Source organism: Thamnophis elegans, chromosome 1 (assembly GCF_009769535.1).
Source record: "Thamnophis elegans isolate rThaEle1 chromosome 1, rThaEle1.pri, whole genome shotgun sequence".
In the NCBI taxonomy this organism is placed as follows: Eukaryota; Metazoa; Chordata; class Lepidosauria; order Squamata; family Colubridae; genus Thamnophis; species Thamnophis elegans.
In genome coordinates, this window is record NC_045541.1 from 53,680,691 (window position 1) to 53,707,479 (window position 26,789).

The 26,789-nt window shown below is 40.6% G+C and overlaps 1 protein-coding gene across 1 annotated transcript in view; it reads left to right on the forward strand.

Moving 5' to 3' along the window:
- The first annotated feature begins 481 nt into the window (after window positions 1–481).
- The window catches only part of SEMA5B (semaphorin 5B), a 623,924-nt gene continuing 597,616 nt past the window's right edge, over window positions 482–26,789 (forward strand). Inside the window, exon 1 of the mRNA XM_032227708.1 lies at window positions 482–717. The gene's annotated coding sequence lies outside the window, so the exon portion shown is untranslated. The remainder of the gene's footprint in view (window positions 718–26,789) is intronic.

Genomic DNA, 26,789 nt, shown 5'->3' on the forward strand with positions numbered 1-26,789 from the left:
AATTCCATGTAGACGAAATAATCGTTCCAAGGCGCAGAAGCGGGAAAAGGCAAACGATAGGAGAATCTCCGTTGAGAATAAAGCGGTGAGGTAAGCTCAAGAGTTTATATTTATTTTTATCCCTCTCTATCTATAGATGCGTGCAAGTCTCCAAACAGGGAGTTAGTTTGTTGGCTGCCTCTTAAGCCAGCGTTGGGAATCGCTACGCTTTCGCAGTCGCCCAGGTTCGCCTTAACTGCAAGGGAATTGCGGGCGACTAAGTGCCGCGCGAACTCTCAAAAGAGGCGAGTTGACATCAGCCCGTGTGGGGCAGGCAGCCCCCTTCGCTGGCTGGCTGGCTGGCTGCTCCCTCCTTCCTTCTCCGTCTCCTCCCCTCCTGATGGAGAAGGTTGAAGCGATTCTGATAGGAGAGAGTGGACGACTTCTGGCTGGAAAAGGAGGGAGCGAGCGAGCGAGAGGAGGAGGAGGAGGAGGGCTGGAGGAGGACGGCGACTCCCGGGCGACTGCAGTTGGCGGTGGGATATTGCCCGCTCGCTCCGGATTTTCGCATCGGAGGAAACGTCAAGGTGGCTACTAGGAACACGCGATCGCCGCCGCTTTGCCGGGACTTTCTTGCTTTTCCTTCGCTTCTTCTTCGTCTTCTGGTTTGAGAGGCTTTCGTTTCAAATATGTGCGGGTGAACAGTTGTGCGCCGTCGCCCGGGAGACCTCACAAAGGGTGAGTTGCACGCCATCCACGCTTGTCTGCGAGGAGGTGTGTGTGTGTGTGTTTGGGGGGAGCTCTCTCTTTTCCTCGCCTTCTCTCTTTCTCTCCCCCACCCCAAAGTGGAGGAGGAAGTTGTAAAGTTTAGGAACTTGAGTTTGCAGGGGGGAGAGGAGGGGGAGGAGGAGGAGGAAGGGAAGCGTAGTCTGTCGCTGGAAAAGGATGGAGGCGGAAAGAATTTTCGTCTGAAGCGCGACTTGGGCGAAAAAGGTGGCTGCCTTTTTTTGTTCTTTCTTTGCTGGAGGTTGTTGTATCGCCTTTTCTTTGGTTGGATCGTTGGGAACAAAGAAAGGCGTCGGAAGAGGAGGAAGGGACGGATGTATTAGGGTGGTGGTGGTCCTTTTTTCTTTTTTTTCTTTTTTCTTTTTGCTGAATGGTTCCTGGGATGCGTTATGATCCAGGGGTGGGTAGGTGGGTGCAAAGCATCTGAGCCACGGGGCCCCGCGGCAAATTCCTCTTCGGGTTTAGGGGGGGGGGGGGAAAGCTAGCGATGGTGATCCTGCAGCCGTTCAGACTCCCGAATCGCCGGCAGCTTGGTTGGCGCTGCCTAATTCCGTTTAAATCGCAGGATTCTCTCGCCGTCCGTGAATTGGGGGGTGGGGGGGTGCAAACAGTAAGAAAGCTTGAGGGGATGCTGAGCAGAGAGAGTAATGCCTTTGGGGGAGAAAAGTAGGCTCTGAAGCAGCAGATAATATTTCTTTGCTTTTTTGTTTGTTTTGTTTTTCGTTGTGTTGTGTTCGGTTGGTAATTTGCCTTTGTGGTAGGGCTGGCCCCATTAACTTTCTGCTCACGTCCTGATGAAGATCAAAAGCAGAGGGAAGCAGAGAAGCTTGCAAGGTTCTCTGGTTTCATGCATTGTTGGAAATAAGAGGAAGGGGAATTGGAAAAGGGAGGGGGGATAAGAAAAAACCTCAAATGGAGTCTAATACATTTAAGACCTGCACCACCCTTTTCTTCCACTCCACACAGACATAATGTCCTCCTCCAATGCTCCAAGTGCCTTTTTATTTCCCTAACTCCTCACCTAAGAAATCTGTTGGTCTTGATTCCTGAACAAGTTCCACTTCTGTGTTGGTATGTCACACACCATGCCTGGTGGTGGGCAAACAGTTAAGAGCTTTCCAGTCTTGCAGAAAAATAAATTGCCCCCTCCCCTCAAGATTGGAGTGGTGAGAGAGAAAGTGGGAAGTTGAGGCAACATGAATCCTGCTTTTTAAATTCTTAACATTTCACTGCTTTTGTCTCCGTCCCAGCCCTTCATTTTATTTTACTTCCCCGCCACCCCAACCAGGAGTGGCAAAACTGAATCTCTGTTCCAAATTAACCTCCTTTTTCTGTTTCTGATTGGAAGGTAAAAATCCCTCCCTCCTTTCCACCCTCCCAAACTATCCCCCTGTTTTCTTGTAATAGATGGCAGGAAAGGCAACTTGGAAAAGCCCTCTGAAGTTTGAGCCAGGGGCTAACCTAGCTGAGCCCTTCCCCACCACCTCTTCTGAAAACTTTGGCTGTTGAATAGGGAGAGAGATATTGGAAAGGGAGGCTCTTGATAGCTAGATGAGGTTTTGTTCATCCACACTGTTCCTGGAAGAGTTAACTTGCTGCTTATGTCAGCTCAATAAGGCAATCAAGAAAAAGTATTGCAGTTACACACTGGAAGCGTGGGGTGGGAAGTGAATTCTGCTAATGCTCAAACAAATTACTCAGAGTTTTAAAATAGATGCAGCATCCACTTGAATCATTTGTTTTTCTTACTGACTCCTCTGATGATAACTTTTTCACTCCCCTTTCAGATTGTGCTTTATGATTAATGGTCTCTGAAGAATAAACTGGTTCAGGGAGAATTGTGTGTTCAGCTTTGCAGTGTGTTGTTGGAAGAGAGAACAGCAGAGCCCGTGTGAGAGTATCCCAGGTATCTTAGACCGTGGTTGATCTTTCATTCCTGCTAGGATGCTTTGACTGTGTCTTGAGGAATTCTAACACAAGATTTTGAACAAGAGGTAGGAAATGGATTGGAAGATGATGTCTATTGGTTTAGACATTCTGGGTTAAGAGTTGTTTTAAGGAATGTTGCTTTTTAAAGGGAAGCTCTTAGCCCCAAACATAAAATACCCCTAGTGGCAGTGCTACTATGCCTCAAGCAAGGCATTTACGTGGAATAAAGGCTGCAGCTTCTGACAAGATTGTAAGCTTGATTTTTTTCAATTTGATTTTTTTTAGCTAACAGTGATTTGTCTTCTTGTATATATCGCCACAGCATTACAAGTTTATATATTTTATGAAGCAAGATGAATGATTGACTAGTTTACAGCTTGATTTAAAAGCTTTTTTCTTAATGTTTTCTTTAGTCTTTTGTGTTGTTTTTTTTTCTAAAGTTACATACCTCTCGATCCCTATTACTTAAAACAATGCAAAGGTTGTGTGAGTATAATGTTTATTTTGTCATAATCACTGCAAACATCATTTCGGAGCACTAGCATCTTTTAACGGAAGTGTATGTGCATCTTTGTGTTTGAACTTCAGTTACAACTTTAGACAACATCTGACAATATTTTTTCCTCAATCTTACTTTTGATTTTGAAGGAAGACAGTTTTGCTTTTTGGAATACGGTGTAGTGCCTGAGACCTCCGAGTCTCCTTACTGGACGTATTATTTTTTTGGCTGGGGAATTCTGGGAGTTGAAATCCAGATTTCTTAGAGTTGCTGAGATTGAGAAACACTGTAATTTGGATTTTATGGCTGTTGAAACAGGTTTGCAAACATTCTACTAGGAAATGAGGATTCTTTGGGTCTTAGGGCAACTTTGGCCTCATGTTCATAACATATCTGCAGACAGTTCTATACGAGGTACAAGGTTGATTAGTTGAATGTTAATCTGTTCAAATGACTGGGATTGTACTGGGATGGTCTTTCAGGAAGGTTCCTATAGTTTTCAGGGCATTCAGTAAAATTACTTTTGCTCAGTCTTTACAATTAATAATACATGAGTGCTACAGACTCATAATCTGGTAAAAAGTGCTTTGACAGATAAAGGGTGCTAAAGGGATTGTTCATCATAGGTTTGTGTATGGTATTTATTGCCCTCTTTAAATGTAAGTAAGGATGGAGGACTTATGACCTCAGCCACATTGGCTCATACCATCAAATGCTGAGAATAAAATTCAGTGTTATCTGGTTGGCCGCAGGTCATATCTTTTGTCTGATGTAACTGTTTGAACCTGGAGAAAATACATTTGTTTGAGCAGTGTCGACAATGAACTTAGTATGACTGTGGAAGAAATAGAGGTCTGGGTGAATTCTAATGCTGTTCAAGACATTGAAGTGAGACAAGTTTAGAGCTGAAAGTATCACCTAGTACAGGAATAACTGTCATTATAGTCCGTGGGACTTCATTCCAGGCATACATGCATCAATTGCCATAGCCAAATACCATATAGTGAAGTATCTGGGGGAAAAAAATCCCCCCCCCCCGTTGGTGTTTCAATGGTGAGGATTGGCTAAACACAATAATTAAACTCTTTCATAATGTTCTAATTACAGTGGAATCTTTGGTTGCAAAGTGGGCAGGGAGAAGGGATTTCATCCGGAACTACAACGGCAAAGGATAAAAATCTTTCATATCCAGGTTTAACTGTGAGTCTTAGATTCTCAGACTGTAGTTTATTATCCTTTTCTGCAGTTTTGTCATGGCTGCACATTTTGTTCAATATGTTTCTGGGGATTTGCACAACTAGGAAAAGTTTGAATGTAAGCCACGGCTGTTGGCTTCACTTGGCAAAAGGGGGCAGTATCAAACAGTGCCTTGGCAATCTGTACGTGTTGATATGTGCATTTTCTTTTTAAGTATTGAAAGATGTGTAATTCTTATCCTCAGTTTATGATTTTGAGATGATCCAATTTGTGGAAATGCTTTCTTTTAAAATAATACTGTTTGCCCGATGCAAAGTTGCTCGGTAAAAACATTTACATTTTTTGAACAAGGAAAAAAAAGCAGCTAATTATAGAGCTGGTTTTCCCCCCTGCTAAATGATTTTGTAGCTAGTTTTAAATTTTATCATGGATGCATTCTTGATGAAAGCTAATATCATTTGTTTTGTAGCCTGATTAAAATTAGTCTTTTATTGTTTAACACAGTAAGCTAAGGAAGATGTAGTGTAGACTCTTATTTCGTTCATCCGGATTTAGGATGGTCTGAACTACAAACCAGTCAAGCCAGAGGACTTTCCAGTTAAATCACGTTCTACTTGTATGCCTACTCACTTAGGAGTAAATACCACTGGACTTTCCACACAAGAAAGAGAGAGAAGGCTGATGTTAGAAATTGCTTGGTTGAAATGCTTGGATTATATTTAGCATATCCAAATCAAAGTCCTTAATTTGGTCTGTAACCTGCCTTTCAAGTAATTCTCACCTTCCCTTTTTAAATTTGGAAAGTGAAATAACAATTTTGGCTCTTTATAGCATTTCCCCCTGAACTCGTTTCAGTCTATTGAGATGTGAGTAATCAGGCATGGAGATTTTGTGTGCCCCATCTGAAATGTATTGCAATGTTCAATTCCCTCTTTACCAATATATTAAAATAACAAGGGGAAAAGATCCTTTAAATTGTGCAAGCAACACATTTTATGGGGCACAAGTTAGAAAAAAACAGAAGGTAGATAGAATAAATGTATCAGCAGAATGTTTTGGAATGTGAAGCTAAACTTTTGTAAACTTTTTTTTTCAGACAAGGGCCCAATAATTTCAGGTGATTTTATAATTTGTGCCAAAAGATTCTTCCCCTCCCCCTCACCAAATAGGGTTTCAGTGTTTTAAATAATGTACCTTTAATTCTCATATATTGGCAATAATGAGAGAAGCTTTACATAGATGTTTTATTTATTTATTTATTTAATCTCCTATTTGAGGATCAAGTTTTTAGGAATATAAATTTGTACTGCAGGTTTTGATGGATATTGTATTCTGGTTAACTTAGGGGGGCACTATGTGATACCTTTAATTCCAGATGTGGTGAGAGTCCAGAACTGAGTCCAGGTTAAAACCAGTACACGATAGAATCAGAGGTGGCCGGTTCCGACTGGTTTGCCCGAACCGGTAGCAGAAATCGCAGTTAGGCCTGCCCACCTGCCCCAGATCTATGCCATCCTATTTAGGCACATTTTTGAGGCTTGGAAGATGCGCACGAGCAAAGTGCATATGCGGAAGGCTGGGCACATGCGTGGAAGGGGTACGTGCACCTGCAAAGCATACCTGCATGAATTGGGCAGGTGCGCACGGGGTGAACCAGTGGTAACAAAATGTAAAACCCACTGCTGAATAGAATGAAATAACTTCCAAATGGAGATACTTTACCAGAATCTACTCTAAAACAAATTGCTAGTTATAGACTGAGAAAGGTGACAGCTATACACAGTCTTACTTTGTATTTTGTTTCTTAAAAATAAGAGTGTTAATTCCTTGAGGGAGTTTTTCTTCCCAGTTATCAGGTGTGTTCTCATTTATCACATCTGTTAATGCTATCTGTGTTTGTACCTGCAATTCTGTCAAAACCTACTTCTGAATCCACATAATGAAGTTTCATATATGGCAACAGTTATATAAAAAGTGTGCCACTTCTTTAAGTTTCAAGATACTTTCATGTGAAAATGGAACATTTGTTTCTAAAAAAAATGTATTTTTCTGTTTTCGACTGAATTATTTTTAAGAACTTCACAGAATCTTGCGCTAGAAATTGGCATTAGAAAATGTAGTTGGAATTTCTATGAAAAGTAGCTTTTGGGAATTGATAGTACAATTTTTATACAGTAGAGAAATGTACATAGAAAAGCTCCATATGTTGTGGCAGTTTCAACTGAATGATTAAAATTTTCAAATGTGCCTTTTAAAAACTGGAATGCTACTTTACTAACTGGGGCAAGAAAATGCTTTGGATTAAATACTGATCTCTGTCCTTATGGGAAGTCCAGGAAGAGGACAAAAAACATCCCTTTTTGGCACAGGAACACCTGGAGAAGTTCAAGTTCTGCTTTTGCAAAGCAACAGAATGACCTGCTCTGAACTTGTATGCATTTATTAATTCAAGCATTTTTCACAGTTATGACCCTGTAAGACCCAAGGAAGTAGTTCTCACACTGATTTGTATTCTCATGGCTGCTGACTGTACACAGCTTTCTCGCCAATTCATGTTCTATTTTGTCATGCTAGCATACTTCCAATATGTTTTCATTTAGAATTCTCTCCAGTATGCTCCTAATGCTTCTCTTGCAGAGATGTGTGATGTTTTCCCCCCTCTTTATGTGGGATCTAGAGATTTGGGACAAAATTTACACAATTCTTGCAACTGTTTTCCTTTGATATGAAGATATGATAGCTGTAGCTCATGGTTATACAACCTTTTGGCCTGCCTGGGCCTCATTGAGTAAAAAGGAATTGTCTTGAGTTGCCTAGCAAATATGCAATATAGTTAATATATACAACCTTTATATTGTTGTTGTTGTTGTTATTATTATTATTATACTACAATCGTATCACAGCGGCCAGTTGTTTCGCTGGATTTGGCATTGGTTACTAGTCGGGCCCCACCTAGGGGCCTAGGACGTTGTAACGTATTTTCGTACTATGCGTGCAGATCCAAGCAGTGCGGCTTTTTGCATTTGACTTATGGTGATTTTGTCAATTTTTAACTGTTTTAAATGTAATTCCAGTGCTTTGGGAATAGCACCCAGTGTGCCAATTACCACTGGAATTACCACTGCTGGTTTGTGCCACAGTCGTTGAATTTCGATTTTTAAGTCCTGGTATTTTGCGATTTTTTTATGTTCCTTCTTGGCGACCCTGCTATCACCTGGTTTTGCGATGTCTATGATTGTGAGCTTATTTTTCTCAACCAGTGTGATGTCTGGTGTATTATGCGCCAGTATTTTGTCCGTTTGTATACGGAAATCTCACAAGATCTTGACCATCTGATTTTCGGTGACTTTTTCAGGCTGATGTTCCCACCAGTTTGTTGCTGTTTTAATATTATAATTTTTGCACAAATTCCAATGGATCATTTGTGCTACTGAATTGTGCCGCAATTTATAATCAGTCTGCGCAATTTTTTTACAGCAGCTGAGTATGTGATCAACAGTTTCATCAGCTTCTTTGCAAAGTCTGCATTTGGCATCATCAGAGGATTTTTCGATTTTGGCCTTAATGGCATTTCTGCGGATAGCTTGTTCTTGCGCAGCCAGGATTAGTGACTCTGTTTCTTTCTTTAATGTACCTGTTGTTAACTATAACCAATTTTGTTTACTGTCCACTTTATCTTTTATTTTTTTCCAGAAATTGGCCATGCAGTGCTTTGTTCTGCCAACTCTCCATTCTTGATTTTATCACATCTTTTCTGTATTCTTGTTTTGTCTGTTGGGCCTTCAGTAGATTTTTGTTCTTTACTTCGATTAATAGATCTTCTTGACTTTCTTTTAAATAATCAGCCAGTGCATGTTTTTCTTCTTCAACTGTTTGCTTCACTTGTAATAATCCTCTGCCACCTGATTTTCGGGGCAGGTACAATCTATCAGTATCACCACATGGATGTAAACTGTAGTGCATTGTCATTAGTTTCCTGGTTTTTCGATCCAAAATGTCCAAATCAGCTTGTGTCCAGTTAACTATACAGCTGTGTATCTTATAACTGGTATTGCCCAGGTATTTATGGCCTTGATTGTATTTCCACCATTCAATTTAGATTTCAAAATTTTCCTAACTCTGTTGGTGTATTCTCGCCTGACAATAGTTTTTACTTCTCCATGCTTGATGTTATCCAACTGCAGAATGCCTAAGTATTTGTAGGCTTCATTTTCGTTGCATTTAATTAGTTGGCCATTGGGCATTTCAATTCCCTCACATGCAGTGATTTTGCCCCTTTTTATGGATAGAATGGCACATTTTTCCATGCCAAACTGCATTGAAATATCGGTGCTGAATACTCGGACTGTGTTTGTCAATGATTGGATTTCTATTTCTGACTTTCCATAGAGTTTCAAATAATCCATATATAGTAAATGCGAATTTTTTTCAGCTTCTTTGGCTGTTTGGTAACCTAATTTCATTTTTTTTAAGATTACTGATAGTGGGATCATTGCGATGATGAAGAGAAGAGGTGAAAGTGAATCACCCTGGAAAATTCCTTGCTTGATATTAACCATTCCGTAGCTCTCATTCCCTACTGCCAACTCAATTCTCCATTGTTTCATCGCCTTTTCAGTAAAGGATGTAATATTTTTGCTAATGCCAGTTGTTTGTAAGCATTTTATGATCCAACTATGTGGAGTGAGTCAAATGCCTTTTTGTAATCAATCCAGACCATATTCAAGTTCGTTTTTCTGTTCTTACAATTTTCTGATATCATTTTATCAATTAGGAGTTGATCTTTTGTGCCCCTGCTCCTTCTTTTGTTGCCTTTTTGCTCTACTGGCAAGATGTTGTTTGTTTCCAAATAATCCATCATGTTATCTGCAATAATGCCTGTGAGTAATTTGAAGGTTGTTGGCAAGCATGTTATTGGTCTGTAGTTTTCAGGTGTTGTTCCTTTAGTTGCATCTTTCTGAATCAAGTATGTTTTTCCAGTTGTCAACCATTCATCAATTTGGCTCTTTTGTAAAATTTCATTCAGTTGCCTGGCCAATATTGCATGTAAACTGGTCAGATATTTGAGCCAGAAACCATGTAATTGGTCCTTTCCAGGTGATGTCCAATTCTTTACCTTTTTTACTCGATTTTTGACCATCTCAGTTGTTATCTCTAATACTTGCATTTGTTTGTTGCTAATGATTTTCTCAAAGTCATGTATCCACTTTGCTTCCTTATTGTAGTCCTTTGCATTTTCCCACAATTCTTTCCAGAATTCAACTGTGGCCTGCTTTTCTGGTTTTTCACTTTTGGTGTCACCATTCACATTAAGACTTTGATAAAAACGCCATTGGTCTGATCGAAATTGCTGATTTTGTTTATATTGGATGATTCGTGCCTCATATCTTTCAATTTTTCTAGCTGTTGCTGTTATCCGCTGTTTTACAATCTCTACAGCTTCATTGATGTTTCTTGTATCCAATCGATATCTTCTGATTAACAGATCTATGGTTTTGTTGTTTTTAAGCCGTTGCTCATGCATGTTCTTTAAATTACTAGCATCTGCCCTTAATTTTTTGACTTTTTGTTCTAATCGGATTTTCCACTTTGGCTTTGATGCTTTTTCTGTTGTGTGACTAGGTACTTTGATTTTAATGCCTAGTTCATTAGTGACTATTACAGCTGCGCTGTACATTAACTGGTTCGTTTCCAAGATGGATCCCGATTCAATTGTTGAAAACACTGCATTAACCATTTTCATGATAGGGGCCAAAATTTTCTTAGGCACAGTTTTTAGTGATGGTAAACATTGCCTTTCCTCATTAAGCAGAAAATGCTCCATGATCTTATCCTTCAATTCTTTTTGTTTTTGAGTTAGTTCATCAGTTGGTTCAGTGATAACTGGTTCTAGTGGTGGTGGTGTTATTTCCTCCCTGAGAGCTTCTTCTGGGAGTTCTACTATAATGTCTTTAGTTGTGTCTTGAATATCAGTTATTTCTGCTTGTGATATTGTTTTTTGGGTTTTGCAATTTGCCTGAATTTCCTCATGTTCAACTTCACTAAACACTTTATTCCGTATAATAAATCGCCTTTGATCTGCTAGTCGTTGTGCACTAACATTTGAATCTGGATATTGTTGTTTCCTTAATTCATACATTCGCTTTAAATAGCCTCTTTTTTCTGGCTCTGGGTTGTAGTAACAGGCCATTATGGCACGGTTTTCATCTGCACTATATTTTTGTCGTTTTGTTGGCTGGTCCACTTGTAGCCCACTTGTCGACGGATGTCCAGGGACCCCAACATCCGCCGTGGCCCTTGTTAACCCGCGTGACGACCGATGCGGTATGGAATTCTTATTCGTTTTTTTCACCATATTGTATGGGTTGGCGGGGTTTTTTTATGGGACCAGATGCCAACCTGACCCCAACCCTCCTCCTTTCTCATCCGGGCTTGGGACCGGCAACAGCGGAGTTGTTGTTGTTGTTGTTGTTGTTGTTATTATTATTATGAATACCCATGTGGCTTGTGGACCGTGGGTTGGAAATGCCTGTGTTGTTATTGTAGTTTCTCACAAATGCTTACTGAATGTATAAATGTGTAACATCTTTCAACTCTATGAATATTGGAGCGTGTACCACTTGAAGGGAAAAAGATATTTATTTCCAGTACTTGTCTGCAACAGTATAAACCTAATTCATCTTTTGACTATCTGACCCTGGAAAAAGATACAGATGCTTTTAGAAAGTTGTTAGTAGATGATCAGATCGCCTTTTTGGTCTGAAGTACTGCAGAGCGCTAACATATTGGAATCTGCTGCATAGAAAGAAGCAGCATGGGTGACCTCATTGGCTTTCTGTCTCATCCTTTATTCTTAAGATCTTATTAAAGCATAATGATATGATAAGCGATTACCTGGTCATTTAAATCTGTACTTTACTGAATAGCTGGAGCTCCTCTTATAATTGGTCCACAATTGCTGATGTTGGGGGGGAAAAGGACATAGCAGCCCATCCTATGAGGTCCTACGGGTCATATTTATGTTTCAAATGCTGCTGCTTTCTAATTTTCATTTTCCTGATTTACTGCTTGAGTGCCTCTCTGGAGGTATTGCAGTGTGGTACTGCTGTCCTTGCAGTTTATTGTATATCAAAATATATGCATGTTGCACTTGGGACCACAGCATCTAGTTGGAATTTCAAACGTCACTTCTGTTGTGGATTTATTCCCAATTTATCTAAGCAAAAATTCCACAACTCTGTTTAAATGCAAGCTGCAGACACTGTACTGAGTCATTGTAAGCTTTACCTCTACCTTATGACAAATGGCGACATTACTTCTTCCTCCAAGGTTGACAGTAATATCCCATAAATGTATTCCCGTTTGGTTGCCTGCTGCCTCCTTTTTCTCTGCAATTGACTGTTGACTTACTGCATTCAAAGGTAATTATCTTTTTCGACCTCAGGTGCATTCATTGCTTCATTTGCCTTTTGGACAATCCTCATAAGCAGCTAGATGAACTGCAAAATTTTCCGATTTATATGTGGTGCTCGTGGATTGCTGAGATAGGAAAGACTGAAGGATTGGGATCCTTCAGATGCTGTTAATCTACAGCTCTCAGCATCTTTCCCTATGGGCAATGCTTGCTGGGGAGTTATAAATCTCTTTCTACTTATTCTCCTTCTTCTCCTTCTCTTTCTCCTCTTCCTCCTCTTCCTCCTCCTTCTCTTAAAGGGTGTAATACATGGTGGATGGCATGAAGACTTGCCTTTTATTTTTATTGTTAATTGTGAAGATACCTCTTGAAGTAATAGATGATGAATACATATATCATATTGAATATTACATGCCAAACATTCTCCTTTGCCCCTTTTGATTATCTAGGACCGTCTCCTGCTTCACAGAAGAAATGTGCATCTCATTTTTATTGCATAGGTTTTGAGACAAAAGTGTTAAGAGACGGATGAATTATATGAAGCATATAACAGATGGAAGATACACAGTCATTTCTACCAGTGGAATCAACAAAGGCAGCTGGTAGATACAACAGTAAGAACTATAGAGTTGGAATGGATTGAAATACATTTATATTTTAGAGTTTTGAATAACATTCTGTTATGAATGTACTCATAGCACGCAGCAATAATTCTTCAAAATATGTATTGATAGGATCGCAAAACAAGTTATAGGTAGTCCTTAACTTTCAACTATTCATTTAGTGACTGTTTGAAGTTACAGTGATGCTGAAAAAAAATGAATTATGATCAGTTTTGGCACTTAGAACCGTTGCAGCATCCCCATAGTCACGTGATCAAAATTCAGGCGTTGGCAACCGGCATGTATTTATCACAGTGGCATTGTCTCAGGAGCGGTGGTGGTGGTGTAGTGATTAGAATGCAATACTGTAGGGCTAACTCCCTGCTCACTCCAGGAGTTTGATCCTGAGTGGCTCAAACTTGACTCAGCCTTCCATCCTTCTGAGGTGGGTAAAATGTGGCCCCAGATTATTGGAGGCAATATGCTGACTTTGTAAACTGCTTAGAGAGGGCTGTAAAGTGGTATGTAAGTCAGTATATAAGTGCTATTGCTATTACTATCATGTGATCACCATTTATAGCCTTCCCAGCTGGCTCCCCACAAGGAAGGTCGATTGGGACAGCCAAAATCACATTAGTCATTTAACATCTGCAGTGATTTGCTATGGCAAAAATTCCTAAAATAGAGCAAACTCACTTAACAACTGCCTTGCTTAACAATGGAAATTTGGGTTCTATAGTCACAGTAAATGGAGGACTACCATAAGAACTTTTTTATTGAAAATGACTCAAGGGTCACCAAGTGCACTTTATGATATTGTCTTGTTTGAATCACATGTTTACCAAGTTCTTGGTCATTTGGGATAAATTCATCTTGGGTGGTAACATTTGGCATGAATCTGCTGTTTTGATACATTTAGAATGCCATTCAATCCTTAGGAGATGTAATGTTAAAGACATAAAGTGGGGAGTGCTGTTCATATGCAGAAGGCTGAAGTTTTCTTAAGAAAAGTAGAGAAAGTGTACGTTTCCTAAGTCCATAATGCTACAACCAGTATTTTGACAACTATATCTGTAATGTACTTTCCTCTCTTATTTATTTGTATGTTATTTCATAAATTAGCTTTCTTGAATTTTAGGAAAAAATGGAATGTTAAAATAAACTTCTGTATTTTTAAATCTTTTGCAATTTATTGTAGTAAAGTTGTTCTAACAGCATATTGCTAGCCATAAGTGAATTTACAGAGATACCTTCTCAGCTCAGAAACATATTACTTGGATAAATGACTTTCTTTCCATCAATTATGGCATTTGGCCACAGTTAGAGAAAGTTTTCTGCCCAGCTAGCAGTTTGAAAGCATGCAAATGCAAGTAGATTAATAGGTACTACTTTGGTGGGAAGGTAACAGTGTTCCATGCACCTTTAATGTAAAGCCATACTGGTCACATGACCACAGACATTGTCTTTGGACAGCACTGGCTCCTTCAGTGAAGAAATAGAGATGAGCACTGTGCCCTAGAATCAGAAATGACTGGTCAGAGAAACTTTTACCTTTGACTAGAGAAAAGTGAGGCGTCACGTAAGTCTTTGGATTTTAAGGTAAAGATGCTGTTGGGTCAAGCTGGACTTCTGATGGCTACATGAAAGCATTTTTTTCTTGCCAACAGTATGGCGGCTTTTTACCTTTATCTTCTTCCAAGAAGTCTTTTTGGCTGATCCTTGAATTCAAGTTTTGATTAGACTTGACTCTGCATCCTTCTGAACTGAGACAAGGTCATTCAAGTGCTGCCACCTGCTGAGAACCCCTCCCAAAACTGCCATGTTTCCCTGAAAATACAACCTGTCCTGAAACTAAAGCCTTGCCACATTTTTCATGTGGGCAAAAATATAAGCCCATCCGTGAAAATAAACCCCCTGGACAACCCCCCTCTCTGGCCAGGCAGAGCACCGCTCACTAACATAGCGGTATCCTGAAGGTGCCAAGCCACAGGAGCCGGGGGGGGGGAAGGCTCTCACATTGCCACCTTTGTGATACCGCTAGGTTGGGGAGTGGCGTTCTGCCTGGCCAGAGGGGCGAATTGCCGGGTGGCTGCTCCCTTGCGAACTGGCTCCCGAGGAGCCCAGCACAGCCTCAGGCCTCTAAGAGAATCTTCCAGACAGAGTCTTCCAGCAGCCAGCCCACAACCATAGAGCGCACTCCTAGAGCAGCCGCTGCTGTAAGACTTAACAACTGAGTTTGGGAGTTTGGAACCAGACAAGATGTTATGCTTGGAGTGTGGCGGTGGCTGCTGCTGCAGGAAGAGCTGGGCCCGGACATGTTGAGGCTAGGAGGCATGCCTGCTGGGGGCAGAACAGGTGCTCGTGCAACCCCCTTCTCCAGCCGGGCAGAGCTCCAATCACTGACCTAGGGGGTATCCCTAATGTGCCATGCTGCAGGAGCTGGGGAGCAGGCAGAGCGCGATGTGGCTTGGCGCCCTAGGGATAACCCCTAGGTCAGTGAATGGCGCTCTGCCCGACTGGAAAGGGGGGTTGCCGGGCAGTTGCTCGTGAGCTTGGTCACCTCATGGCTGCTTCGACCCTGAGGCTGTGCCCGGCTCTTCGGGAGCCAGTTCGCAAGGGAGCAGCTGCCCGGCAACCCCAAAACAATAAGCCCTCCCCTATAATAAGCCCAAGGCCATATTTTGTAAGTAAAAAGAAAATAAGACCCTGTCATATTTTCGGGGAAACACGGTAGTCTTAACATCTCCTTCTTTTTAGGGATGACAAATTACTGTAGCCTATGAAATACAGTATGGCATTTCTTTGGAAGATTTGCATATGTTTTTATATGCGAGAACGTGTAGGGGGTCTATCATATTTCATTATTTCTTTTCCATTTAAAATGAACTACAAGGACATGAGAGACTCACAGGTAGCATGATTATTCATGGGCCTATCTGAGTACAAAGCAGTTCATTGTTGTGCCTGTGCAGATATACTTTTGCTTGATGTTTAATTTTCTTTGCCCAAGGATTAAACATTTTATAAGTGGTAAGGGGATAATTAAAAATATAATCATTTGCCTGTAAATGTATTAGATCTCTTCTCCCTCGTATTATTCTTTTCTCATACAATCAAATACAAAACCTCTCCCTATGTGTCTAAGGTGCTGATGGGGTAATGCTATGTCTTGGGTGTATGTGGCGTGCATTCACGCATGCACACATAGATACATGTGTGCGTGTGCTTGAGGCTGTTGGCAAGTTTAAATCTTACTCTTCATTTAGGTACCCACTAAAATGAACAATTAAAGGATTGGAGTGCAGCAATGTGATTTTTCTGCTTGAATCCTTGAGTAAAAAAATGAGGATTTAGTAGTTATTTGTCAAGCAGAGAGGTGCAGAGTAATTTTATTGTGTGATTTCATTTTCCCCAGATACCAGAACCACATGCTGAAGTTGCTTTACAAATGGCTTAGGTAGTTCCTGCTATCTAAAAAAGTGAGCAGTGTGATGTACTTTTTAAGCATTTTGTCTTGTAACAAATGCAGTATTTTTCCCTTGGAGTCTAATTTACTAGCTTTATATTGTAGTTTGTGTGTAGCTTGGCAGTAGGAAAATAAAAACAGCATTGAAATGTTGTTTATATCTTAGAAATATTGAAGCATCTTCTATTTGGAACCAGCTTTTCACATCTATATATCTTTGAGTTGACTTATGAGCTAGGCTGTGCTGTGTTGCCTTTGAAAATTATAGTTTCATTATGCTAACATTAGGCTAATGGCATTTGTGTTTTTTTAAAAAAAACTTCTTCATAGATGTAGTTACAGATTTTTCATTTGGACACAATTTCTCTGTTAATAACAGTGCTATTGAGAAAACTAAAGCAAGTTAAATTGCAATTTTAGCGATAGTGTGCTGCCTTTAATTTTCGGTCAAGAAAACAATTATTGGTAGGATTTGAACCTAGAGGTTTGTACTAGTGAGGCAACACTTAGCCATGGCCTTGCTCAAGGTTACTTATGTCTTGGTCACCTCCTGTCTAGATTACTGCAATGTACTTTATATGGAGCTGCCCTTAAAGACCACTTGGAAATGTCAACTGGCCCAGAAAACAGCAGGACGCACAGTAATGGGGATCTGTAGGTTTGCCCCTAAAACACCTCTGATATGCAAGCTGCATTGGCTTCTAGTTTCATTCTGGATGCAATTCAAGGTGCTGACCATCTTCTTTAAAGCCATCCATCCATGTCATAGAGCCAGGTTATCTGCAGGACTGCCCTTCCTTAAGGATACCTATCACCAATTGAAATATGGTGGGCATGTTCCTAGTCCCTAAATATCTGATGGGAGCTAGGAAGTGTTCCTTTTCCATGGCATCTTCTGCCCTATGGAACATTCTGCCACCAGATGTTTGGCACACCTCCACCCTTTTATCGTTCCATAAGGCTTTGAAGACCTGGTTTCCCCTCAAGCATTGAGAGAAGTCTAGATCTGTGATGGCAAACCTATGGCAACGGTTTGGGAACAGACTTCCTGTTTGTGTGTTGGGTTGTTTTTCACCCTCCCCAGGCTCCTAGAAAGCTTCTCGAGTCTGGGGAGGGCGAAAAACAGACCTACCGGGCCCACCGGAAGTCAGAAAATGGGCTGTTTCTGGCCTCCAAGGGGCCCGGGGGTGGGGGGCAGGGAGGCCATTTTTGTGGGACGGGGGGGCACATGCCCATACGTAGGGGCACAGCGCATGGAGAGCATTAAATTATGGGGGTGGATATTGATTATCTGCAATAGCCAGATAATCCTACATTACAATGGATTGGTGTCAGGTTTTGTTGTTTATAATGTTTTAATGTATTAATCAATTGAGTTTTACAGTTTTAAAATGATTTTATGTGCCTTTTAATTTTTGATTGGGAGCTGCCCAGTTATTTTGAAAGACTGGCAGCTATATAAACGTACAAACAAACGTTTCTTTGAAAGTAATATTGGTCCTTTGATGCAAATTTGAAACCCATCCTGAAAACTCACAGTGATTCTTTGTGCTGATAAGGCACAATTGAAATAGGGTGGGCATGTTCCTAGTCTCTTCCCCTAAATATTATCATCTGATGGGATTCAGGGGGGAATTTCTGTTCCATTTAGAAGGCCCTGGTAAAAAAATAAAGAAACATGTTGCCTACACCAATGTTCCTATTTGTATTTAAAGTTATTTGAATAGCTTAAGGTAGTTAGAGTCTAATGATAATGATTATGCTCCTGTTTATCACTCTACTCAATCAGTAAGTATACATTGATTCTGTATTCCCGAAGGGATTGTTCCATTTTGGAGGAGAGGTATAGATGATAAATTTTAAAGGCTTTTGCTGTAGAAACCCCAAGAACAGAGGAATTTCCATGTTGTGGAATACACTGAGTCAGAAATGATTGACTTGACAAGATAGTTTTCTCCATGTTTTTGTATGGAACAGGGATGAAATTGGATTTGTTCTTAGGTGTTTTGAAATAGCGCCACGTTGAAAGAATTTATACTGCTTGAGAGAATGAATTCAGATAGTCTGCTAGGTAAGAGCTCACATGCCATAAACAATGATGCATTGATCTGGACCTTAAATAACTAGTTTCCCTAGACCCCACTTGCCTTTTAAAGTTTTTTCATTGTTGAAATAAAAGACCTATTGTTGCATAAAAAGGATTGACATGCTTATAACTCTCAGGATTTTGTTAGCCTGGTATCTTCCTGCCTTTGACAGCAGTGCATAGATTCTAAGTGTGTTACTATCGTCAGTCTAGGAGACAGGAATGAATAAGAAAAGGAAGCCTAAAACTTTTCCTTTTATGGGTTGTGCTGTAAAAGGGCTCATGGGATTTGAAGTATGACTGGACATCAATCCTGTAACCTCTCTCCTGCCTACTACGAGATTGTAAGATGAGGCTGCTATATCTTGTGAACAATCAAAAAATATTTCCAATCAAATAGTCTTTTTCTCTGGAGGAACCTCCACAGCAGTAGCCCAGCTGATAAAAAAGATCCTAAAGTGAAATGCATTGTTTATTCATAAACTTGCCATATGTCATTTAATCTCTGCCAGGTTGATGCTGCTTGCATCACGCACAAGAAGATTTGTGCATTAAAGCAGAGAAATTATAACCTACATAGCAAGTCCCACACAGCCATGTTTGATTTAAAAAAAGGGGGCGGCTTCTCAAGACAAAGTGGAAAGGTAAGATCCCTCCAGAAAGCTTGGTTTTATTTAAAACCATGGCAATAAGAGATCCAGGCACAGTATATTCCTAAAATTAGGAACATGGCCCCAAACTCTAAGAAGAGAGGGTGCATGGTTGATTAATATAGGTAGTCCACAATTGAGCCCAAAAATTATTTTGCTAAGTGAAAAATTTGTTAAGTGAGTTTGTCCCATTTTACGACTTTTCTTGCCACATTTGTTAAGCGAATCACTGCAGTTGTTGCATTACTAACACAGTTGTTAAGTGAAACTGGTTTCCCCCGTGACTTTGTTTGTCAGAAGGTGACAAAAGATGATCACATGACATCAGGACACTGCAACTGTCATAAATGTGAATCAGTTGCCAAGCAACTGAATGCAAATCACATGACTATGGGGATGCTGCAATGGTCATAAGTGTTAAAAATGGTCATAAGTCACTTTTTTCAGTGTTGTTATAACTTCAAAGGGTCACTAAGTGAACTGTTGTAAGTCAAGGGCTATTGTACAGTGAAAAAAGCTGGTAGGGTCAAACAAATACCATTTACAATGTGGAAGATGACCTGCCCTAACAAAATGGGCTGTAAGAATAACCTTGAGCAACAAGTGGAATCCCCACAATCCAGACTTAGATTGTGATGAAAGATAAAAGTCAAATAAAAGAAATTTTAATCCAAAAGACGAATGTAATTTGAGAAAATGTCTCAGACATGATTTTTCCTGGTATTCGTAAAGGTAAGGCAGAGAGGAGGGGGAGGCACAGACTTGCAAATTTCTATTAGTGAAACCCTATAAATAAATAGTATTAGCATTCATAACATTGATTTGCTAGACTGGTCTACCTTGAAGGGCTGACGTCTAATGGAGAAAACAGATGACTGGCAAAAGAAATTCAAAGAGAGAGTGAGGGAGGCAAAAAAACCAATTCTAAGCAGTATATGGCCAAATCTGTGAAGATAGATACCGTATTTTTCGGACTATAAGATGCACTGGAGTATATTACGCACCATGATTAATTAAATTTTTTAAAAAGTGTTTGCACTTTGCAGGCCTCCCAAACCCTCTGCATGCCTCATCCCCCCCCCCCAAATGAGCATTCAGAGCTTTGGGAGGCTTGTAGAGTGCTCCTAGGGGCGGGGGAAATAACCAAAAAAATGGTCCGTTTTTTGCTTTTTTTTGTCCTCCACAGCCCTCAGGAGCACTTTGCAAGGGGCAGGGTTTCGGTAGGCCATAAATGCTGTATTCAGTGTACAAAACGCAGCCAGATTTTCACCCTCTTTTTTGAGGGAAAAAGGTGCTTCTTATACTCTGAAAAATACGGTAATTTTTGCACTGAATACAGCATTTTTTGCCTCCCGAGCCCCCCCTCACCAAAATGGCTGTCCATAGCCTCTAGGAAGCTTTTAGAGAGCTCCTGGGGGCTGAGGACGGCAGAAATGAGCAAAAATTAGCCCATTTTTTGCTCAATTTTACCCCAACCCGCAGGAGCACTCTATAAGCTTCCTAAAGGCTATCCATGCCTTTTTAATGAAAAACGGGCCTGTTTTTGCGAAAAACAGGCCATTATTTGCTCATTTTTGGGCCTCCCCCCCAGGACCACTCTGAAACCTCCCTAAAGGCTATTCATACCTTTGGGGGGGGGGCAGGCCGTTTTTGGGAGGTTTGCAGAGTGCAAAAACTTTTTTAAAAATTTTCCTCTTCAAAACCTTGTTGCGTCTTCTACTCCGGTGCGTCTTCTACTCCGAAAAATATGGTATTTGTCAAATACAGTAGGGAAGGAAGCCATTCAGGGGGACTGTTGGCTCCTTGGGTGGAATCAAATGTGTGCTAAGAGGAGAAATGGAAATTACAGAGGAGCTGAGTGAATTCTTTGTTTCCATCTTCATAAGAGAAAAATTGGGGAGATCTTTGAGCTTGAGCTCTTGTTCTCAGGAAAGGAATCAGATGAATTGAGCCATATAGTGAGGAGAAGAAATGCTTGGCCTTACTGACAAATTGAACCTGAACAAATCACCAAGCCTCAGTGGCATCCACCCAAGGGTTATTAAGGAGCTTAAAGTTGAGATTGTGGATCTTTTAACTAAAACACACAACCTCTCTCTGCTATTGGTCTCTGGAGTTGAGGACTGGAAGATAGCCAATGTAACTCCAATTTTTAGGAAGGGCTCAGAGGGATATCCAGGAAATTATAGGCCTGTCAGGTTAACATCTGTTCTGAGGAAGATAATAGGAACTGCTACAAAAGATAACATTCCCAGATTTAGAGATACTGGTCTAGCTCAAGAATACGTAATATGGCTACATTAAGGGAAGGCCCACTCTAATTAATTAACTAGAACTTTTTTTTTGAGAGTATTAATAAACTTGTGGCAACTTCATTTGCTTAGATTTTGAAAAAGTCTTTGATAGTTCCTCATCAAAGACTTCTCAATAAACTGAACTGTTGCACAATTAAAAAAGCAAAACCTCTTGTGGATAAGCAGCTCTGTGAAAGGGATGGGCAGTTTCTAGGGCTTGATAAATAAATAAAATAAATTAATTGGTTAAAAAAAATAGAAAGCAAGAATACATTGGAGGAATGTAACTAATCGGGTCTCCTAACGTTTCCATTCTAGGACCAGTACTTTTTAACATATTTATCAAACATCTGGCATCAGTCATGATTAGTAGAATAGCTAAGTTTGCTGATGACACTAAAAGCAGCAAAAACAATAAAGGGGTTATGTTCTTTCAATGTGAGCACATGAAAAGTGATGCACATTGGCCCCCCAAATCCTGACCACCTATATCGACTAATGAGATCAGAGCTAGCAGTAGCCGATGAGGAAAAAAATCTGCAAGTAATGGTAAACAGTTCAATGAAGACATTGACATAGTATGAATTCACTGTCAAAAAGGCCAGCAGCGTGTTGGGGATAATAAGAATATTGAAAACAGAGTTGCCAATATCATGATGCCCTTATATAAATCAATGCTGCTACTGCATCTGGTACATTTTGTGCATCAAAAAAAGGATATAGTGGAGCTAAAGAAGATTCAGAGGAGGACAATTAAAATGATCAAAGGTCTGGAGAAGTTTCTCTTTGAGGAAAGATTGTAATATTTGAGGCTTTTTAGTTTAGAAAGGGAGTGAATGGGAAGGGATATGATTGAAGTGTACCAGGAGAAGCTATTTTCCCCTTTTTCATCGACTTACAGCCACAATTGGAAGTTGTGGTGATCATGGCTGTTAGTCTTGATGGCAGTATGAAGGCCATCTGCTAAGACACCAATATGGTTCCTTGTGCATTTGGTTGGCCACTGTGGGAACAGAGAGCTAGACTAGATGGAGTAGAGGTCCAATGCATCAGGGCACTGCATATATTTGTAAGTATATGCTGCTCTTAACAACTATTCCCTGTTTAGTAAGAACAGCTGATCTTTATATGACCCGCTAACTATCATATTTCCCAATAACCCATAACCCATAGGAGTTCTTGTTAAAAGCAATGGAACCAGGTTGGGCATAATTCTGGGTTTTATTTTATGGTACAGTAATATGCTATTTCAAATTGTTGTTGAGAAAGTTCTTTAATGTGGGGCAGGGAAACAGTATGACCTGCTTTGAAAAAAAAAGTTTTATGAAATAATTTTAAATTCTCCTATATCAGAAGTTCATATTTTGAAGTTCTTTTCTGTCTGAAATTCTCAGCTCATTAGTCAAGTGTACCAATGAGGCTATTTGCCTATATTTAATCATCAAAAGCTTTGGAAGCAGCCATCAAACCCTCAAACCTATTACCAAATTGTAATTTTTAATGTGATAAATGGAAGAAATTACCTGAGGACTAAGCCCATAACATTACACTCATATTTGTATTTAATTAAGTTAATTGAATTTAATGTTTATACTGGCTCTGTTTACATTTTGCAATGCAAACTCGGGCCTGCAGTTCAAAGGCAGAGTATCCTCCGCCCCAGTCATTACAGAAGAGTATATTTATGAAAGACCATAAGTATATTTGGTAAGCTATCATGATGTTACCATTCAGTTCTTTGACCCCCAGATAGTATTTAATCATTCAGGTTTTGCTGGTGATCTTCTTAAATAATTATTTTCAAAATTATACTTTCCATCTCCACGGTAATACCAATTCTTTTAGATCCAGATTTTTTTTCCTTTGTGAACTAACACACAAATCACAATGGTATGATGATTTTTTAAAAAAAGAATACATGCTGAAGTTCAGCTGTTTAATGAAGTGGACCATTTAATATTTGAAAGAAAATATTTTCTTTGACCACAGCCTTTTAAAAATGCAATGAAATAATTTAACCTTCTTTTATTTATTTTCTGTGGAAAGCTAACATACCTCCTGGTTATGCTGTGCTGATAGACATAATTAAAAGCTCATAGATCATTGAAATTGCACAGTTACTGTAGCCAGCCTAGCCAGATTAGAATAAGTGAAGCCAGGGCATATTTGTCACTGAGGTATTATAGAAAAGGATATTTGGAAATATGCTTCATATGCTGCTTTGAAATGGTGTGATTCTCATGACCAACTTCTGGAACAGATTGTTACGATTGTAGGAGGTTGTCAAAAGCAGATTGATGTGGGTAAAATATTTTATTTTAGATTCCATTTCCCTCCACAGAAAGGAAACTATGGATCTATTTGCACTCTCTATGGGTCCAACAGCAACTTGTAAATGAAGAATGGGGAGATTGGGGAGGAGGGTCATCAGATTTTCATTATGTAAAATGTAAACTGTAAACCTAACTATCAGATATATGGAAAATAGATGGTTGTATGTGGCCCCTGAGTGACAGGAGAGTCTATAATAGTGAAACTCAAGTTAGATTCCCTTTCTTTTCATTTAATTTTAACTAAAATTAAATATAGTGAATATGATTGCGTCTAAGTTATGTACTATTTCTTCCCTTTTATGACAATAAAGGTAAAGGTTTTCCCTTTTTTCTGACTTTAGAGGGTGATGCTCATCTCCATTTCTTAGCCAAGGGAGTCACCATTGTCCAAGACATTTCTGTGGTCATCTGGCCAGCATGACTATATGCTGATGTGTATGGAACGCAGTTACTTTCCCACCAAATTGGTATCTATTTATCTACTCACATTTGCATGTTTTCGAACTGCAAGGCGGGGCAGGAGCTGGAGCAGGATCTTGGATTTTGAACACAGGCTGTCAGCTTTCCACCTGATACACTCAGCCCATGGTGCCTCCTTTACCACAATACAAACTAAATTTGGTGGGCCATTATCTCCCTCAGCCATGGTACCCCTTTTACCATGATACAAATTATAATTTGGTGGGCAATCTCAGTCACTGGGTTGGCTAAGAGGAGAGTAAATAAAAACTGAGAATTATACATGGAAAACCTATGTTTTTTCATTCAATTAAAATTCCTTGCTGTGGTTGGTTACCTACTCAAGATATTCTTGTTTCCTTAATGGGCAGCATAGAGAACCATGGTGACTTTCTGCGTATTTGGTACAGGAGGCCTGGATCTCTTGGCAGTATGCTCTGCATGAAATAAATCCCTGCACATTGGAAAAGAGCTTGTCAGGGAAAAGGCCTGATTAGAATGCCACCCCCCTTGATTTGTTAGTGTGGGTCCATTGAAAAATAGGATGCCAGCCGAAAGGTGCAGAAGTTCACTTTCTGTTTTACATATTGGCAAATCTGCATAATTGAATCTCAGCTTAAAAAGAAAACGGGGCCTTGCTGTTTTGAGTGAAAGCCAGGTAGCGATGCTAGTGGCTGGTGAAGAATGGAAGAATAGGCCGCTGCAGGATTTGTTAAGAAATGAAGGCAAATGAAAAGAAGAAACATACCAGTATGTTTATATATACTCTGTTCTGAATAAGGAGGAGGTAGATGGAAATTTTACAAACAGAATTTTGGGTGGTGCTGTTTTGCTTCTTGTGCCTAGATGAAACATGCTTTGGGATGTTTTGCTGAAGCTATTTTCTAATTTTAGTTATATCCCTTAGGACCAATATTGACAGGTGGGGAGATAGTGGAAAACACAGTTGCTTAAGGCAGGGGTCTTCAACTTTGGCAACTTTAAGCCTGGTGGACTTCAACTCCCAGAATTCCCCAGTCTACTGGGAATGCCCCCCCCTAACTGGCTTAATCCATTAAGACCCCTGCTTTAAGGGATTTTCTCAAGGCAACCTGTGGTTCAATGGCAAAGAATTGGGGAAGGCACAGTTTCAGTCAACAGTGGAAAGTAATCTAGCTCTTTGGGTTTGATAGAACACTGGATGATTTATAATGTTTTATAGTTGGTTTGTTGATTGTGGGTTGTAGCAGGTTGCTTCAAGGACTTTCCTACATAATCCAAAACATGGCAGAACATGAATCGAAGAGCACACCTTAATGTTCATGCAACTTTTATACACGAATAAGCATGCCATTTGATTTCCCCTTTTAGTTTTCTTCACTGCACCATTGTTTTAAGCATCGTATGAGATCGTGTGCTGTGAAGCTAATTTTTCAAATATTTTCTTATCAAATCCATACTGTGCCTGCTTCTGTTGGGTTAAAGTTCTTTTTGCCTTGCTTTACTCAATGAAAACAACTAGACTCCACAGGGCTGCTCTGTCCAACTGGGAGAATCTTAGAGGTTGATTAATTCAGCTGCAGTTAATAAAGGCATGGCCACTTCTTTTCCAAACAGTTGAAGTATATCATTCTGTACTTACAGATGCAAGATAGCTTAATTGTAAGTTTCATCTCCAAGAATTCTGGCAATTGTATTTTGGAGTAGAAAACAGAAGTCACTCAGAGCCCCTGGAATTCAAACATGAGAGTTCTCTATCTCTGAAGGAAGCCGCGGCTATTAAACTTGGTATTTTAAATTACAGATCAATTACTTGTTGATTGTTTTGGTGCTTGCTTTATCTTGACTGTATTCACACAGTTTGCTAAGCCAGAATTATGTTTTGTGTTTTTGGGTATGTGTGAGGTTGGATTGAAATTAAGATGGGGGCTTTCTCCATAGTGAGGGGGGAGGAGTATCCAGAATGGGTTGACCTTGTCCTCTCATGATTGGATGAGTCAGATAAGCTCTTTGGGCAACGCCCCCTGGCCACCAGGTATTCCCCTTTATTTGACTCATCCACTCACTGGAAGGGTGCACCATTCTGAACCTCCAGTAATTTACAAAGGATTAAGGAAAATAAGCTTGGACTGGGCGAATCCTGCCTTCCTACATTGCGCACAGCCTCCTCCTGCAAGGACTGGACTGCCACAAGCCCCCTGGGGCAGCACAATGCCCTGGCCACTGAGTGAGACTGGAGTCACTCAGTGAGGACCTTTGCCGGGCAAGCAGGAGGAGAGGGCACAAGCCTCCTGGAGGCAAGGCCTTGCCGCAGAGGTTCACAGGCGCAGGAGCTCTCCCCTGCTCACCTCGGGTTGAGCCATGAACCACAGTTTGTTAAAAAGCCCTGGAGGGCCTGCGCTGGCAGCGATCACCAGAGAACAAGGTGAGAGCCGGAGAGGCTCAGAAAGAGCTGCGGGAGGGAGGGGGAGGTGAGGGAGAGAGCCTCTAGCGGCAGCGGCAGTCGCATGGCAGCCTGCAAAGGCACAAGCCATTTCCATGTGCTCCAGCAAAGAGGAGCTTTTTGAATTTGGAGCCAGGGGCCATCTTGAAACCACATGGTCAAAGATGGTGGCCCCCAGCAGCTCAGAGAAGGCCAGCAGGAGCCGAGCTCTCAGCCCTGCAGCAACAACCACCACCGGAGGCTCTGAGGAGCCCTTAAAAAGGTTAGAAACCATCGCAGAGGCATTAGCCAAGGTCGGGGGAGGAGGGCAAAGGCCAAAAGGAGGCATATCTTCATCAAGGGGGTTAAAGAGGCAGGTGGTGGATCAATCCTCCCCTCCAAGCCTACCTTCAAGATGAATCACAGAAGCAGCTGCCACAAGGCCTGCAGCAGGAAGAACCCCCCCTTCCCCCTCAACCTGAGGAAAGATTACCACTATGGCAGGGCGAAAGAAAGGAACTCCTCCCCCCAGGGGAGGATCCCCTTCGGCTTTGTCATCTGGTGTTCCAGCAACCTTGCTATCACAATTTATGCAAGCCCTATTCTGTCCCTTTCTGATTGCTGAGTAACAGGAGAATTCCAGAGGCTTCTCCTTTAAGAACACTCCCCTTTAAGCATGACCCGACAAATGCCC